Below are 18069 nucleotides of genomic sequence, written 5' to 3'. Positions count from 1 at the left end.
AAGTGTATTTAAAGGTAGCCCTGGCCTTACCAATTACAACCTCTTTTTTGGCCATGGTGGTTTAGTGTTTCATTGCAGTTGTTAAGTGAACCAAGTAGTTGTTAAGCAAATCTTAGGTGTGAGGACCAGTTGTAAGTCCCTTTTTCAGTGCCATTGTAACTTTGCACAGTCACAGAACAAGACAGAATAGAATGCAGGATAGAATAACATAGCATACGATAAGAGGACAGGACAGGACAGAATGCAGGATAGGGTAGAATAGCATAGCATAGCATAGACAGGACAGAATGCAGGATAGGGTAGCATAGTATAGAATAGTATAGACAGGACAGGACAGAATGCAGGATAGGGTAGCATAGCATAGCATAGAATAGCATAGCACAGCATACCATAGGACAGGAGAGGACAGGACAGAATAGCATAGCATACCATAGCATAGCATAGCATAGCATAGCATAGCATATTAGAATTAGAATAGAGAAATAGGAATAGAGATAGAACAGAACAGAGAATTCGAAATACTAACAGGAACAGAACAGAATAGAATAGAGAATTAGAATAGAGAATTAGATAAGAATAGAATAGAAATAGAATAGAAAAATTAGAATAGAGAATTAAAATAGGAATAGGATATAGGAATAGAACAGAACAGGATATTAGAAATAGGAACAGAATAGAATAGAGAATAAGAATCTAGAACAGGAGTAGAAATAGAATAGGACAGAATAGAATAGAACAGAATAGAATAGGAGAATTATAATTAGAACAGAGAATTAGAATTAAAAACAGGAACAGGACAGGGGAGAACAGAGAATTAGAATTTAGGACAGAACAGAACAGAGAATTGGAATCAGAACAGAACTCTTTATTTGATCAGACCCATGAGAAATTCATCTTTGGTTGCAGAAGCTCTTAATTGTACCTGCAAAGCAACAGAGGAATAATCACCATCACGATTGAATGAACAGTTGTAAGTTGAGGACTACCTGAAAATGCCCGCCAGGGGCAGAGAAGGTGGCGGCCAGTTGGTGGAATGGCCACTGGTGGACCCATGGTTGTGTGGATGGATCAGCTGCAGTTGAGCGGGGCTAATCGGAAAAGGAGCTTAGTTTAGTTTAGTTCCCAAGCTCTCGATTCTTGGCTTGCAGACTCCCGGGAAGCCCTTGCGAGGTGTGCTTAATTCCCCGCGAAGGGCAACAGGGAAACCGGAAGGAGGATGGGGATGCTGAAGAAAGCCCCCCCCCCCTCCATCCCTCCTTGGCCATCGTCATTAATCTTGATTATAGCGCCTCGGCGCTGGAGTTAATTTTTGTGTAGATGCCTATCAGTCATGTTAGCCGCGAATCTCTCTCCGGCTAATGAGGAAATAGCACGGTTTGCTACTCTATTACGCCCCTAATTAGCAGCCTGGCGCTCACGGGGTGTGGGGTTGGGGTGGGGTGGGGGTGGGGGGGAGAGATCAGAAGAGAGGCCTAGTCGGTGGAGAAGGGAGCATGTTGGCTGCCGGAACTGGGCAAGGAGACTTGGAAGTCCTTGATGAGGCTTGGTTGGCGCAGGTGGTTTTCATGAGAACCCAGCCGATGTTTTTTTCTCCCAGGTCCTCATTCTTCTGGGGAAAAAGTGGTCTCTCTGGGTTTGCAAGGAGATAAGTGGGGGACCTTCCATGTCCAGGAGTTGAATGTGGTACATCCTTTTGGATAAGAAGCTACCATCATGTAGTTCCCTATGCCTTCTCTTGTTCCTTCCCTTCTCATCCCTTCCCTTCCCTTGTTCCTTCCCTTCCTCCATCCCTTCTTCCTTCCCTTCCTCCTTCCCTTCCTTTGTTCCTTCCCTTCCTCTGTTCCTTCTTCCTTCCCTTCCTCCTTCCCTTCCTTTCTTTCTTCCCATCCCATCCATTCCCTTCCCTTGTTCCTTCCCTTCCTCCATCCCTTGTTCCTTCCCTTCCTCTGTTACTTCCCATCCCTTCCCTTCTCTTGTTCCTTCCCTTCCTTTCTTTCTTCCCATCCCATCCCATCCCTTCTCTTGTCCCTTCACTTCCTCCTTCCCTTCTTCCTTCCCTTCCCTTGCTTCTTCCCTTCCTTTCTCCTCCCCTTCTTCCTTCCCTTTCCTTGCTTCTTCCCTTCCTTTCTCCTCCCCTTCTTCCTTCCCTTTCCTTGCTTCTTCCCTTCCTTTCTCCTCCCCTTCTTCCTTCCCTTTCCTTGCTCCTTCCCTTCCTTTCTCCTCCCCTTCTTCCTTCCCTTCCCTTGCTCCTTCCCTTCCTTTCTCCTCCCCTTCTTCCTTCCCTTCCCTTGCTCCTTCCCTTCCTTTCTCCTCCCCTTCTTCCTTCCCTTTCCTTGCTTCTTCCCTTCCTTGCTCCTTCCCTTGCTCTTCCCCTTCCTCCTTCCCTAATTCCTTCCCTTGCTCTTTCCCTTCCCTTCCTCCTCCCCTTCTTCCTTCCCTTCTTCCTTCCCTTCCTTGCTCCTTCCCTTCCTCCTTCCCTTCCTCCTTCCCTTCTTTGCTCCTTCCCTTCCTCCTTCCCTTTTCCTTCCCTTGCTCTTTCCTTTCCTCCTTCCCTTGCTCTTTCCCTTCCCTTCCTCCTCCCCTCCCCTTCTTCCTTCCCTTCCTCCTTCCCTTCCTTGCTCCTTCCCTTGCTCCTTCCCTTCTTTGCTCCTCCCCTTCTTCCTTCCCTTTCCTTGCTTCTTCCCTTCCTTGCTCCTTCCCTTGCTCTTCCCCTTCCTCCTTCCCTAATTCCTTCCCTTGCTCTTTCCCTTCCCTTCCTCCTCCCCTTCTTCCTCCCCTTCTTCCTTCCCTTCCTTGCTCCTTCCCTTCCTCCTTCCCTTGCTCCTTCCCTTCTTTGCTCCTTCCCTTGCTCCTTCCCTTTTCCTTCCCTTGCTCTTTCCTTTCCTCCTTCCCTTGCTCTTTCCCTTCCCTTGCTCCTCCCCTCCACTTCTTCCTTCCCTTGCTCTTTCTCTTCCGTTCCTCCTCCCCTCCCCTTCTTCCTTCCCTTCTTTGCTCCTTCCCTTCTTTGCTCCTTCCCTTCTTCCTTCCCTTGCTCTTTCCCTTCCCTTCCTCCTCCCCTTCTTCCTTCCCTTCTTCCTTCTCTTCCTCCTTCCCTTCTTTGCTCCTTCCCTTCCTCCTTCTCTTCTTTGCTCCTTCTCTTTCTCCTTCCTTACTTCCTTCCCTTGCTCTTTCCCTTCCCTTCCTCCTCCCCTTCCCTTCTTCCTTTCCTTCTTCCTTCCCTTCTTTGCTCCTTCCCTTGCTCCTTCCCTTCCCTTCCCATCTCATCCCAACCCAACCCAACTCAACCCAATATACACATCCGTTGTCTGGATATCAAGGGGAAGTTGTATTGGCTCCATTCCTGGTTGGCCTGTAAAGGGATTCAGAGCTAATATCGGGGAAGATGTGAAAGAGCCATGAAGGAGAGACCTGGAGAAGAGATTAGAGGGTCCAAGGACAGAAGGAAGCATGAGAAAGAAACTCAAAACAACCTGCCTTGTTTTGTTCAGAAGAGGAACATGGACAGGCTCCCAAGCATCTTCTACCTGACTCAGGGGCGAAATTCAGCAGGTTCTGACAGGTTCTAGAGAACCGGTAGTGGAAATTTTGAGTAGTTCGGAGAAATGGCAAATACCAGATGTGGCTGGCCCCAGAGTGGGGAGGGAATGGAGATTTTACAGTATCCTTCCCCTGGAGTGGGGAGGGAATGGGGATTTTGCAGTATCCTTCCCCTGGAGTGGGGAGGGAATGGGGATTTTGCAGTATCCTTCCCCTGGAGTGGGGAGGGAATGGGGATTTTGCAGTATCCTTCCCCTGGAGTGGGGAGGGAATGGAGATTTTGCAGTATCCTTCCCCTGGAGTGGGGAGGGAATGGGGATTTTGCAGTATCCTTCCCCTGGAGTGGGGAGGGAACAGAGATTTTTCAGCATCCTTTCCCTGGAGTGGGGAGGGAATGGAGATTTTGCAGTATCCTTCCCTTGGAGTGGGGAGGGAATGGAGATTTTTCCGTATCCTTCCTCTGGAGTGGGGAGGGAATGGGGATTTTACATTATCCTTCCCCTGGAGTGGGGAGGGAATGGGGATTTTGCAGTATCCTTCCCCCTGGAGTGGGGAGGGAATGGAGATTTTGCAGTATCCTTCCCCTGGAGTGGGGAGGGAATGGGGATTTTGTAGTATCCTTCCCCTGGAGTGGGGAGGGAACAGAGATTTTTCAGCATCCTTTCCCTGGAGTGGGGAGGGAATGGAGATTTTGCAGTATCCTTCCCCTGGAGTGGGGAGGGAATGGAGATTTTTCAGTATCCTTCCTCTGGAGTGGGGAGGGAATGGGGATTTTACATTATCCTTCCCCTGGAGTGGGGAGGGAACAGAGATTTTCCAGCATCCTTTCCCTGGAGTGGGGAGGGAATGGAGATTTTGCAGTATCCTTCCCCTGGAGTGGGGAGGGAATGGAGATTATTCAGTATCCTTCCTCTGGAGTGGGGAGGGAATGGAGATTTTACAGTATCCTTCCCCTGGAGTGGGGAGGGAACGGAGATTTTTCAGTATCCTTCCTCTGGAGTGGGGAAGGAATGGAGATTTTACAGTATCCTTCCCCTGGAGTGGGGAGGGAATGGAGATTTTTCAGCATCCTTTCCCTGGAGTGGGGAGGGAATGGGGATTTTGCAGTATCCTTCCCCTGGAGTGGGGAGGGAACGGAGATTTTTCAGCATCCTTTCCCTGGAGTGGGGAGGGAATGGAGATTTTGCAGTATCCTCCCTCTGGAGTGGGGAGGGAATGGAGATTTTACAGTATCCTTCCCCTGGAGTGCGGACGGAATGGGGATTTTGCAGTATCCTTCCCCTGTAATGGGGATTTTGCATTATCTTTCCCTCAGGAGTGGGGAGGGAATGGAGATTTTGCAGTATCCTTCCCCCAGGAGTAGGGAGGGAATGGGGATTTTGCAGTATCCTTCCCCTGGAATGGGGATTTTGCAGTATCCTTCCCCCAGAAGTGGGGAGGGAATGGAGATTTTGCAATATCCTTCCCCTGCCACGTCCACCAAGCCATGCCCACAGAACCTGTAGTAAAAAAAAAATTGAATTTCACCACTGACCTGACTACAATATTCCTGGAATCCTTACAGGATCCGTTTTTTTTTTAAATTTGGCCTACCTCACAAGGTTGGCATAGTCCAACCTCACATGAACTGTGATCATTTCTTCAAAATATCTAGAGGGTACCTATTAATCTGGTCTTGGAGTGAAGCTCTTGTTTGACCACCTTAAAGGAATTGTTTAATGGAACAGGAGCATGCCTTGCATAAAAACAAGTAAGAGAAGTCCTAAAAATATCTCTTCCAAACGTTGTTGCTTTTTTTTAAAAAAAAAAACTTCATTTCAAGGGAAAATATATGCCATGCATTTTTTTCCTCATTATACTTAAGCCTAAATACAAAAACATATTCTGTAACTTTTAAGGCACCTCATGACAGTGCCGTTGAGTTTATTTAAAATTGTAAATGCTTTATATGAGTTTGCATTAGTTTTTATCTTCCCTTTTTAAAAAAAAAAAATCTGCAGCCAAAATTATTTTTAAAAAATGTAAATGCCTTAGTTTCCTTCCAGCAATAATTACGCACGTATCCAAGTGTGAAAACGTGGAAGTGCCCCCAAGGTACTTAAGTATATCTTCATATTTTGTCAGTTTGGGGGGGAAAAAATTGGAATACAATTAAAAATGAGAAACAGGAATAATCTATATTGTGGTAGAGAGGGGGGAAGTTTTATCATCGTGAGTTTTGAAGTGGTCTCAGTCTTCAGAATGGAAACTGAATAACCACAGGGGATAAAGCCATCCTGTAGTGTAATTAAGGGTAAAAATAATGAATTTGTATACGAAGCTCTATTGTGCTTTCTCTCTGTGGCATACTGTAGCAGTGGGGTGGCAGGGAAGGATGGGAGATGGAATCCAACGCATCTCGAGTAGATCATCTTGGATGATGTTGTGGTCCACCAGCGGCATGTGGATCTGACAGCAAAGTTGGACTGTGAGGAGGGTTGGGGAGGAACATGGGCCAGTCCTGGAGTCTGGAGAAGGCTCTGATGAGGGCTCTGCGTCGGAGGCAGAGATGGGGCCAGGGCCATCTGACAGTTATCAGCTGCCTTCAGAGTCAGACATCAGTGAGGCAGAAGAACAGCGGGAGCCTGTTCCCAGTGTGCGCATGTGCAGAGCTGCCAGAAGGCAAGAACAATTAAGAAAAGAGGGTCGACTTGGGAGTAAGGCTTGGAGATGATTGGCCAATCCCATAAGACATCAAAGAGGAACAAATGGGACATGAGCTTTTGCAGGAAGCAATTCGTTCATCTGGTCGGTTCAAGTTTTGAAAAGTTCTTTGACTAAGTTTGGCCTTGCTCTGCATTTGGGCATTAGGTCTCTGGCAGCATTCCAAGAGAGATAAGGTGGATGTTTATTAACATTCCCCTGAAAGACTGTGGCAACTCGAGCAGACATCTGTCGGAATCTTCACAGGCTGTTTGTGAAGCCATGCGGACTGTGAATGGCCATAATTCCACAGCTGTATAAATAAAAGAGGGATTTTGGGATTAAGATTGTGATTTATGCTTTCTCAGGAAGCCTAGGTCACTATAGCCAAGCTAGATGTTGGCACAATTCTTGTGCTTCTCCATGAAATAAACATGCATACTTTAAACTCAAGAACACGCTAAGTCAAACGCTTGTCCCCAAGGATAAAACACCCAGACGCAAACTGAGCAACGTGATGTACGCAGTACAACGTAGGGAGCCATGTGCAAATCTGTATATTGGAGAAACAAAACAAACCACTCCACAACCACATGGCGCAACATAGGAGAACGAACCCATCAGGACCAAATTCAGCAGTCCATCTGTATTTGAAGGGCAAAGGACACTCTTTTGAAGACAGCAAAGTCCACATTCTGGACAAAGCGGACCACTGGTTTGAAAGAGGGGACAGAGAGGCCACCTACGTTAAGGTTGAACTGCCCTCTCTCAACAGAAGGGGAAGGATACAACATGATTTATCTCCAGTTTACAACAGAGTCCTTTCACCAGTTCCAAGAAAGCTGCATTTGCATTCCCCAGGTAACCCTGAGGGCACAGATAAATCTCCAAGTGGTCTCAACAGCTCTCAGAAAGGGTGTTGATGACCAGTTGCCTACAGAGGAATATAAATCCTTCCATTCTCCACCATTCAGCCAGAACTGAAGAAGCTTCTTGGGTGAGAAGCGAAATGTCTTCAAGGAAAAACAAAGAAAGTCCAGTTGCCTCTTGAAAAAGCACCTTTGGGTCAACCATGACCTGGATGAGTGAGAATCTCCATAGCCGTCCATGATCTGTGTTGTTAATGCGCAATCACACCTATGTTACTGTCCTAAAGTATCCGGAGTATTCGTACTGGTTGGCCATATTGTGGTTTGAGAAGATGGAGGACACCTTCGCCTCTCGGTGACCGTCTTCAAGTCAACTCTCTTTAAGCACGCTTATTTGGAAAACATCTGATGACCGGAAGCTTCCTCTTCTTACAACAGAACAGAAGTGGCAGTTGTTAGGACCAAGCCCAGAAGCTAGGAAGCAACATCTGATGGTCTTCTTGGACCAAGAGGAGAAAGATGCACTTGCAAGCATGGCACCTTGGCTTTGCATCCATTCCCCTTTCCACAAACCAGGATACATCCGTGCCTTTCTGCATGATGAGAAGAGATCATGAAAATGGCTTGGAAATTGCTACCACATTTGATCCTGTCCATCTTCCTCTGTTGGAGAAGATCCAACAATAGAGCCATGGTCCATCTTCACCTCCATTTTTGATGGACCACAAACCACCAATGCAAGGAATTCCAAGGAAGTCACCATTGTCTGGATGTTGTTGGCCTGTTGCAATCCATCTCTCTCTAAGGAGGGACCAGGAGAATGTATCCGGTCTTCAAAAGCTCTAAACATTGACAGCCACCACAACTTTGTGGAGTAGGACAGATTGAGCCACAGAGCCAAGTTTGCTGCCACCCAGAACTGAATGGAGTCGACCATCTTATATCTTGTCTTATACATCCTAAGCATGTTCTCTCTTCTGCTGTTTAATTTGTGGATGCAAAATATTTTCTAGTGAAAAAAAATATTTTCCAGTGAAGAGAAGGACCAGGGGAGACAGGATAGCGGCCTTCCAATATTTGAGGGGCTGCCACAGAGAGAAGGAGGGGGTCAAGCTATTTTCCAAGGCACCTGAAGGCCAGAGAAGGAATAATGGATGGAAATTGACCAAGGAGAGACTCAACCTAGTGTTAGGAATGTAAGCTAACCATTGGGTTAGCAATATATAAACCAGGATGGTAGTACTGTTTCTTTAAGTACTGCTGTAATGTGATTGGTTGCTGTTACCTCAAGCAGCCATAAGATGGAGCCAGAATGACTGTTAGCTCTCTGTTTGTTAGATGCTGATCGGTGGATGTATCGTGAGTTACTGTGTTTTTGCTACTGTTAGCTGCTTTGTGTGTTGAACTGATTATATGATACTGGACTGTGTTCGAAGGATCATTCCTTAACTGAGAACATTGATAACTGACTGACTGAACCTTGTATGACTTGGACTTTAAAATGAACTCTGAATACCTCTATATTTCCACATAGTAAACTACTATTATTTATACTATTCAGTGTCTCTGTATGCTGGTTTGTGAGTGTTCTTCGATGCCACTCTCATTACGCTTCTCTGCACACTCGCTCTCCTAATGGGGAGCTTACTTACTTAACACCTAGAAATAAGGAGGAATTTTCTGACGGTTAGAACAATCAACCCATGGAACAAAAAAGGACAGGTCTCCTGCGTGAGCAGGGGATTGGACTAGATGACCTCCAAGGCCCCTTCCAACTCTGTTACTGTTTAGGTTGCTTTCGAAAGTTGTGGGAGCTTCATCCCTGGAGGCTTTCAAGAAGAGACTGGGCTGCCATCTGTCAGAAATGGTGTAGGGTCTCCTGTTTGGGCAGTGGTGGGGGTTGGAAGTCCCCTTCTAACTCTGTTAAATCTGTTAAAGTGAACTTTATAATGCCTTGATAAGACCCACAGCTAGAATACTGCATCCAGTTTTGGTCACCACACTATAAAAAGGATGTTGAGACTCTAGAAAGAGAGCAGAGAAGAGCAACCAAGATGATTAGGGGACCAGAGGCTAAAACGTACAGTGAACGGTTGCAGGAAGTGGGCCTGGCTAGTCTAGTGAAGAGAAGGACCAGGGGAGACAGGAGAGCAGCCTTCCAATATTTGAGGGGCTGCCACAGAGAGGAGGAAGGGGGTCAAGCTATTTTCCAAAGCACCCAAAGGCGAGAGAAGGAATAATAGATGGAAACTGACCAAGGAGAGATTCAACCTAGAAACAAGGAGGAATTTTCTGACGGGGAGAACAATCAACCCATGGAACAGAAGTTGCCTTCGGAGGTTGTGGGAGCTCCATCCCTGGAGGCTTTCAAGAAGAGACTGGACTGCCATCTGTCAGAAATGGTGTAGGGTCTCATGCTTGGGTGGGGGTGGGGGTTGGACTAGATGACCTACAAGTTTCCTTCTTCCAACTCTGTTAATCTGTTAAAAGGGAAACATTAATAGCTTGGGAATTGAATTTTTTGCTGTTCACACACACCCCTTCCTACCGGGCAAAGCTCATCTTCTCCAACCAGGGGACCCCATTCCCTCCTCCGCCCCCCACCCCAAATTAAACCCCAAGCTGAACAGAAAAGGCACGGATTGCTTTTGAGCCGCCGCCTTTTATTTCATGTGACAATTTATATTGTTTATTCTCGTCTTAAATGTCTCGGCAGTGGGCTTGCATTCGCTCGTCTGCCCTTTCACCCCTTCCATAATCGGTCTGAAAACCGTCAGAATAATTTCACTGCTGCGTAGGGAGAGAGGGAAGAAGGAAGGGAAGGAGAGGAGGGGAACACCCCCCCCTCCTCCCCAAATGGCACCACTGGAAATCTGTTTTCAAATGATTCGGGAGAATCAAACCACAAACAAACAATGAGATAAACAAACAAATGACTAAATATCGTCTGTTCAGCAGCCGGTTTTGAAGCTCCAGAGTGGGGGGGGGGGGGGAGTGAATAAACACCCCTTTCCTGTTGTTTGTTTTCTTGGCGTTTTTGATAACCTTGTTTTGCAAGGAGTAATTGGAAAGAACTAAAGACTTTCGCTTCCGCCTTCTGGGTGAAAAGACCTTTGGAATCAGAGGTACTTTTGCAGATCAATTATGCGTGCAATCGACTTGTGGGAATCTGTGCCAGGTGTGCAAAATACACCTGGGAGGTCAAGTGTGGCTGTTTAATTAACAGGGTGATTTTCACTCCTGTTCACCTTGAGAATTGAGGTTTGGTTTTCCCAGTGTTTTTAATCTCCCCCAGGTCCTTTAAGAAGTTCATTTCATATCCGGTCTCTTTAAGGCTTCACTCGATCTCACACCTTTGATGAGACAACTCTTTTCTCCGGGCTAATCATTGCTCCTTGCTACAAATACACTCCACTTTGCCGTGAACCAGGCCACATTTTTTCCTGCTATAGTGCCATCCAGATACAGGAGATGAGGTAGAAAAATGGCGGATAGCTTTGCAAAAAAAATCAAGGAAAGACCTCTCTGCGGCATTCACACAACATGGCCAGTTTTAACTCAGTTTCTGACCTAGGCTTCCTGAGAAAGCATAAATCACAATCTTAGTCCCCAAAAAACCCTCTTTTATTTATACGGCTGTGAATTATGGTCATTCACAGTCCGCATGGCTTCACAAACAGCCTGTGAAGATTCCGACAGACGTCTGCTTGAGTTGCCACAGTCTTTCAGGGGAATGTTGATAAAACACCCACCTTATCTCTCTTGGAATGCTGCCAGAGACCTCATGGCCAAATGCAGAGCAAGGCCAAACTTAGTCAAAGCTTGAACCGACCAGATGAACGAATTGCTTCCTGCAAAAGCTCATGTCCCATTTCTTCCTCTTTGATGTTTTATGGGAGGTGCCAATCATCTCCAAGCCTTACTCCCAAGTCGACCCTCTTTTCTTAATTGTTCTTGCCTTCTGGCAGATCTCCACACTAGGAACAGGCTTCCGTTGTTCTTCTGTCCTTTTGATGTCAGATTCCCGAGGCTCCAGAGGCAGCAAATAACTACCAGATGGCCTTGGCCTCCCTCTCTCCCTCCAACGCAGAGCCCTCCCTACACTCTAGGACTGGCCCATGTTCCTCCCCAATCTCCTCAACTGTCCGAATCTGCGGCCAGCTCAGCTAGTGGCTTGTGGGCCACAGCAGGTGTTTCCTTTAGACGCAGGTGTAGGATTCTACCAGTTTAGACTGGTTTGGGTAAACTGGTAGCTCCAACAATCAGCTGGGAGCGAACCGGTTCGCTCCGACGAGCAAGTGGGCCTCGCTTTACTTACCTATATCTTCTCAGCTGAGTCACGTGCCAGAGCGGATTTCCATGCCTCCACAGCAATAATTTGGAAGGTAATTTTCTCCAAACCGTGCATGCTGATTACCGAACTGGTAGGATCCCACCACGGCTTTCGAGGGGGTTGGCTTTGTGGCAACTGCCCTCTGGGGCAAATTCTTGCGAAGCAGAAAATGGGTTAAATTCAATTACCGAAAAAACCCAGAGAAAACGCATCCTGCTTTGGAGAAAGTTTTGAGATGTTATCCATGTCAGCTTACAATTTTTCCCAACCCTTGTGGCAGTGAGTTCCATAGTTTAAACTCTGGGCTACGCAGTAGGCCTCTCGTAGTCTGTTTTGCAGCCGGATTATGTATGACTTCAATTTCTTATTAAGCTGTCAGGAAATTGCTTCAGCCAGAAACACGATCCCGCCATAATTTTCTTCAACAAGGTCTGTTGAAGAGGAAAGGAGCAAGGTTTCAGACATCTCAACAACTGGATTTCTCTCACTTTGGAACCCGGTTTATCTTACAACTTATGGCCCCCCACTATGAAGCTGTTGGTTTTACCCAAGGTTGAGGAATGGGACAAATTTCCTGCCTAGGCAGGGGGTTGGACTAGAAGACCTCCAAGGTCCCTTCCAACTCTACTATTGTATTGTATTGTAAATATTTCCCTACCAATCTCTGAATCTCCCAGATTCTGAGAAAAACACCAACATGGCACAACCTTTACGAAAGAGGAAGAAAAGCCAATGCATCTTCATTCACGGTTTCTTCAGGTGGCCAACTATGCAAAGAAGAGCAGAACATTCAACAAGGCCTGCTAACAAATGCAGAGGCAGTGATACACAGTGTTCTGTGTCACTCCGAAGCTTGCCTATTCACCAGGCAGCATGTTCCCCCCCCCCCCAAAAAAAACCCTCCTTCCAGTCTGCCATCTGATCCCTCTCGAGCTGTTTCTGCAAGCATTTCCAGGGCGCGAATCTCTACAAAGCATTGGGAGTATTTTTGTCCCCTTCTTCTTCGCTGTATAATCTATGTCATCGGAGCTTAAATAATGGTCTAAAAAAGACTTTGTTTATCAGGCAGATTCCCGCAGAATCATAAAAGCATTAATAACTTCGTGTGTTTTTGAACAAGCTGGCGCATTAGCCTCTCTTTAAAGGACGGTGTGACTTTCGAAGGGAGGAAAACCGTCCAGTGCTTTTTCACGTCCTTAAGATCTGTGCCAGTTCTGAAGTCAAGGGTGGCATTTCGATTCCCCGTCTCTTGCCTTCCTCCTTGTATGGAGATTTCTGACTTTTCGAGCTGTTTCCCCCCCCGCTCTGTCGCCAACGCCTACCCTTTTCCTGGCATAAATAAACTTGTGAGTGATGGGAAAATTCAGAGTGAGAACTGGATGATGAGAGCAAAGCAGCGATGGTGGGAAAGTGTCCATTTTGTTCTCAAGAAAATAGCCGAGATATCATATCGATTGATTTGTGATTTGGTGTGAGTGTGCCCGAGCCGGGAAGGGAAAGGAAGGAAGGAAGGGAGTAAGAGAAATTGAGGCTGGCATATGGGTCAGTGCAAGGTGGGGAAAATGGGATCTTTTGATGGAGGAGTGGGATGCGGTGGCTTACTGGCGCTGAGCTTTATCAAGCAAAAAGTTGGCGGTTCAGGGGTTCGAATCCTAGCGCCACGTAACGGAGTGAGCCCCCGTGACTTGTCCCAGCTTCTGCCAACCTAGCAGTTTGAAAGCACTTTAAAAAATGCAAGTAGAAAAATAGGAACCACCTTTGGTGGGAAGGAAGGGAACAGCGTTCCGTGCGGCTTCGGGAGTTGAGTCATGCCAGCCACATGACCACGGAGACGTCTTCGGACAGCGCTGGCTCTTCGGCTTTGAAACGGAGGTGAGCGCCGCCCCCTAGAGGTGGGAACGACTAGCACATGTGTGCGAGGGGAACCTTTACCTTTGATGGAGGAAGAGGGGTCAGTTACACTGAATTCACCCGCCTGCCCAAAAAGAGGTTTTGCCAGACATATATGGATAATAATTCTGTTGTAGAAAGGGAACTTATTACACGCGTGTGTGGTGTGTCCTTAAAAAAAGAAAACAGAAGCAAAAGGTGTCATTGTGCAGGGGTTTGAAGTGTTGTGTTTGGCAGCCTTGTGCAGAATATACAAATTGACAACAGCTGCTAAGCGTGGAAATTTAAAACTGACTCAGAGTGGGGAATCAGAAGTGCTCACAAAGCCCATCAGGCAGAATCAGCATACCGGGTTCCTTTGTTGTCCTCCAGCAATACCATCTCTTTGCGGTATTGGATCTGGGTGGGAGACCACCAGGCGATCCCAGAGCTTATAAGTAGGCTGGGAAGTGTGAAGAATATCTTGGGGTGGGGTGGGGTGCGGGGAACGGGACCAAGCAAATGACTTTTGTAAATCAGGCCTTCAGCTGATTTGAAAGGAGGGAAATTTAATAATATTTACCTGTCGTTTGGGAGGTTCTAAGCTGTGATGAGGACTAGTGTCATGGATCTGGGTTCTTTCCAAAAAGTCCTTGCTTTTTGCTCCTATAACGACTTGAAAGGTTTTTCCCCCTCCTATTTTTCCCCAATTGCTTCAATTCAGGGGCCACTCTTACTATGCAAAATAACTTGAGTGATTACATCCTGTGTCTTTCCTGCCTGCCTGCCTGCCTGCCTACACACAGAGAGAGACACGGAGCGAAAGAGAGAGAGAGAGAGAGAAGGAAAGAGAGAGAGAGATGGAGAGAAAGACAGAAAAAAGAGACAGAGAAAGAGAGAGACACACACACAAAGAGAGAGACAGAGACAGAGAGAGACAAAGAGAGAAGGAAAGATAAATTTAGAGAGAGAGAGAGAGAGAAAAAAAGAGACAGAAAGAGAGAGACACACACAAAGAGAGAGACAGAGAGAAAGAGAGAGAGAGAGAAGGAAAGAGAGAGAGAGAGATGGAGAGAAAGACAGAAAAAAGAGACAGAGAAAGAGAGAGACACACACACAAAGAGAGAGACAGAGACAGAGAGAGACAAAGAGAGAAGGAAAGATAAATTTAGAGAGAGAGAGAGAGAGAAAAGAGACAGAAAGAGAGAGAGACACACACTCAAAGAGAGAGACAAAGAGAGAGAGAGAGAAGGAAAGAGAGAGAGATGGAGAGAAAGACAGAAAAAAGAGACAGAGAAAGAGAGAGACACACACACAAAGAGAGAGACAGAGACAGAGAGAAACAAAGAGAGAAGGAAAGATAAATTTAGAGAGAGAGAGAGAGAGAAAAGAGACAGAAAGAGAGAGAGACACACACTCAAAGAGAGAGACAGAGAGAAAGAGAGAGAGAGAGAAGGAAAGAGAGAGAGAGATGGAGAGAAAGACAGAAAAAAGAGACAGAGAAAGAGAGACACACACACACAAAGAGAGAGACAGAGACAGAGAGAGACAAAGAGAGAAGGAAAGAGAGAGAGATGGAGAGAGAGAGAGAGAGAGAGAGAGAGAGAGAGAGAGAGAGAGATATCTTGTACAGCAAATGGAAAAATCTCTCCACGCAGAGCGGAAATGGCAAAGATGGAATAGGTGGGATTTAAATTCCTGCCAATTTGCAAAACCAGTGCCCCGGGACGCTGCAGACAATGCTTAGATTGAGCTGGGTAATTTTTTATCACAGTTAATAACTATGAGCTTGGCAGGCCTAAAAGGATGGGGAGAGGAATGAAGCAGGGGGGAACAGAGAACCCCCCCCCCTTCCCAGTACCGTAGCAGGTTTAGGAGATGGGGGTGCCTGGGTTAGGAGCTTGCATTTTGCAAAACTTAGCTTCCATCCTCCCGAGTAGGGAACTCACTTGATAAAAGGACTTTAACAGATTAACAGAGTTGGAAGGGATCTTAGAGGTCATCTAGCCCAACTGCCCACTCAAGCAGGAGGCCCTACACCATTTCTGACAAATGGCAGTCCAATCTCTCCTTGAAAGTCTCAAGTGATGAAGCCCCCACAACTTCCGAAGGCAACTTCTCTTCTATTGGTTGATTATTCTCACTGTCAGAAAATCCCTCCTTATTTCTAGGTTGCATCTCTCCTTGGTCAGTTTCCATCCATTATTCCTTGTCTGGCCTTCAAGTGCCTTGGAAAATAGCTTGACCCCTTCCTCTCTGTGGCAGCCCCTCAAATATTGGAAGGCTGCTCTCCTGTCTCCCCTAGTCCTTCTCTTCACTAGACTAGCCAGGCCCAGTTCCTGCAACCGTTCATCGTATGTTTTAGTCTCCAGTCCCCTCATCATCCTGGTTGATCTTCTCTGCACTTTTTCTAGAGTCTTAACCTATTTTTTATATTGTGTTGACCAAAGCTGTATGCAATACTCTAGGCGTGGCCTTACTGAGGCTTTATAGAGTGGTATTAGTACCTCACTGAATCTTGATTGTATCCTTTTGTTAATGCAATTTAGGATTGCATTGGCTTTTTTGGCTGCTGCCGCACACTCCTGGCTCATGTTTAGCTGGTTGTCTACTAAGACTCCAAGATCCCTCTCACAGTCCAGCTTAGTGCCACCTAGAAGAGTCAAAAAGAAGAATTTTGAAATCTTCCAAGTCCTCTTATGGCCTGAATGGAGCAAGGAAGGATATTTTCAACCCAAACCCAATCAGCAAAGAAGAATAGCCTTTGGATGAATGGCTCCATGTAACTTGGTCTCTTGGAGGGATGCATTTTCGAAGAAAACTCACAATCACACTTTTTTATTGACAATAATGTTGATAAGTTGCATATGAGACCCAATTTTGGAAGGAAAGATAAGACCAGTGTCTGGCGCATCACTTTGCAGTAACCCAGCTTCTTAAGTGTTCCTCCATTTTTTAATAAAATCACCATGAAATAAACCCCAAGGCATGGTAGGCAGAATGAGTAACAACATCAAGAAGGAGAAGGAGGAGAAGGAGAAGAAGAAGAAGAAGAAGAAGAAGAAGAAGAAGAAGAAGAAGAAGAAGAAAAAGAAGAAGAAAAGAAGAAGAAAAAAAGAAGAAGGATGAAAAGAAGAAAAAGAAGAAAAGAAGAAGAAAAAGAAGAATAGAAGAACAAAAAGAAGAAAAAGAAGAAAAGAAGAAGAGAAGAAGAAAAAGAAGAAAAGAAGAAAAGAAGAAAAACAAAAAGAAGAAAAGAAGAACAAAAAAGAAAAAGAAGAAAAGAAGAAAAGAAGAAGAAGAAGAAAAGAAGAAGAAAAGAAGAAGAAAAGACGGAGAAGAAAAAGAAGAAAAAAAGAAGAAGAAGAAGAAGAAGAAAAGAAGAAGAAAAGACGGAGAAGAAAAAGAAGAGAAGAAGAAGAAGAAGAAGTAGTAGTAGTAGTAGTAGTAGTAGTAATACTGGTTAGGCCTTGAAATGTTTTACCACTTCAACTGTTGTGTTTTACTACAAGTCTGCAGTCACAGAAATGGTTGTTCTCGTTTCCCCTTTCCTCTTAAATTTTTGAGTCAGCCATCTCTTGCACGTTGACTAGGCCAGTGCTCCTCAAGTTGTGTTGACACACCTACCTTATCCTTTGGATAAAGGGATTTGCAAATTCAACGACAACTTCAAAGACCCATGGTGTGGGCTACCGATTGGGGAAAGTTGGAGCAGAAGATCCAATGTTCACGCAACCAAGTTCTCAAGATGGATTGGTGAAGAACCTTTTGGTTGACCGCATAGAGCCCCTTCACGATCAGGTTGATGAGTAGGTTCCATCCACTGTATTAGCTAATGTTTTAGAAAGTTTAAAAGGTAAAGGCTCCCCTCGCACATATGTGCTAGTTGTTCCCGACTTTAGGGGGCACAGCTCATTTCCGTTTCAAAGCCAAAGAGCCAGCGCTGTCCAAAGATGTCTCCATGGTTATGTGGCTGGCATGACTCAACGCCAAAGGGGCAGGGAACACTGTTCCCTCCCCACCAAAGGTGGTTCCTGTTTTTCTACTTGCATTTTTTTACATGCTTTCGAACTGCTAGGTTGGCAGAAGCTGGGACAAGTCACGGGAGCTCACTCTGTTATGCGGCACCAGGGATTCGAACCGCTGAACTGCTGACCTTTCTGATCAACAAGCTCATCATCTTAGCTACTGAGCCGACGCGTCCCTTCAGAAAAATTATTCCCCCATCATTTTCTTCTTTTTTTCTTAGTTGAAGGCTTCCTTCTCTCCACTCCAACCAAAACCATAATGTCCCGTCCCCAAACTCAATAAACCTTGAATTAATTGGTTTATTCCCAAAGTCTCTCGCATCCACCTCGTACAGACTCTGGAGTGCTTGGAACCAAACCACGAAGAACAAAAGGATTTTGTCGGAAAATTATAATATCTGCAGCCAAATAAACAAGAATGTCATTATTGCGTGTGCCCTTTGATGGCTTCATCCAGAATTGAGGCAGCCACTGTTGGTGGAGATTTAAGAAGGGGAGGGGGGGAGGAATTAGATAAACCTATTTTATGCAAAAACAATGCTGAATGCTAATTGGTTTTATTGCCTTCCTTCTTTCCTTCCTCTTCAGAACTCTGAAATATCGTTTGTGGGGAGCTTGTAGATTAGTGCCATTGAAAAGCATTTGTTTTTCCTTTTAAAAAAAGAGGGAGACAAAGGAATTGGATTTTCAATCTGGATTAGGGTTTTTTCCCCCCTGAAAAAGTCTCTTTCAGGAAGGGCAGGGGATAGGA

The sequence above is a fragment of the Natrix helvetica genome (assembly GCF_964273705.1).
Source record: "Natrix helvetica genome assembly, chromosome: 5".
In the NCBI taxonomy this organism is placed as follows: domain Eukaryota; kingdom Metazoa; phylum Chordata; class Lepidosauria; order Squamata; family Natricidae; genus Natrix; species Natrix helvetica.
The sequence above is the reverse complement of the archived record's forward strand: the minus strand, read 5'-3'. Positions refer to the sequence as shown.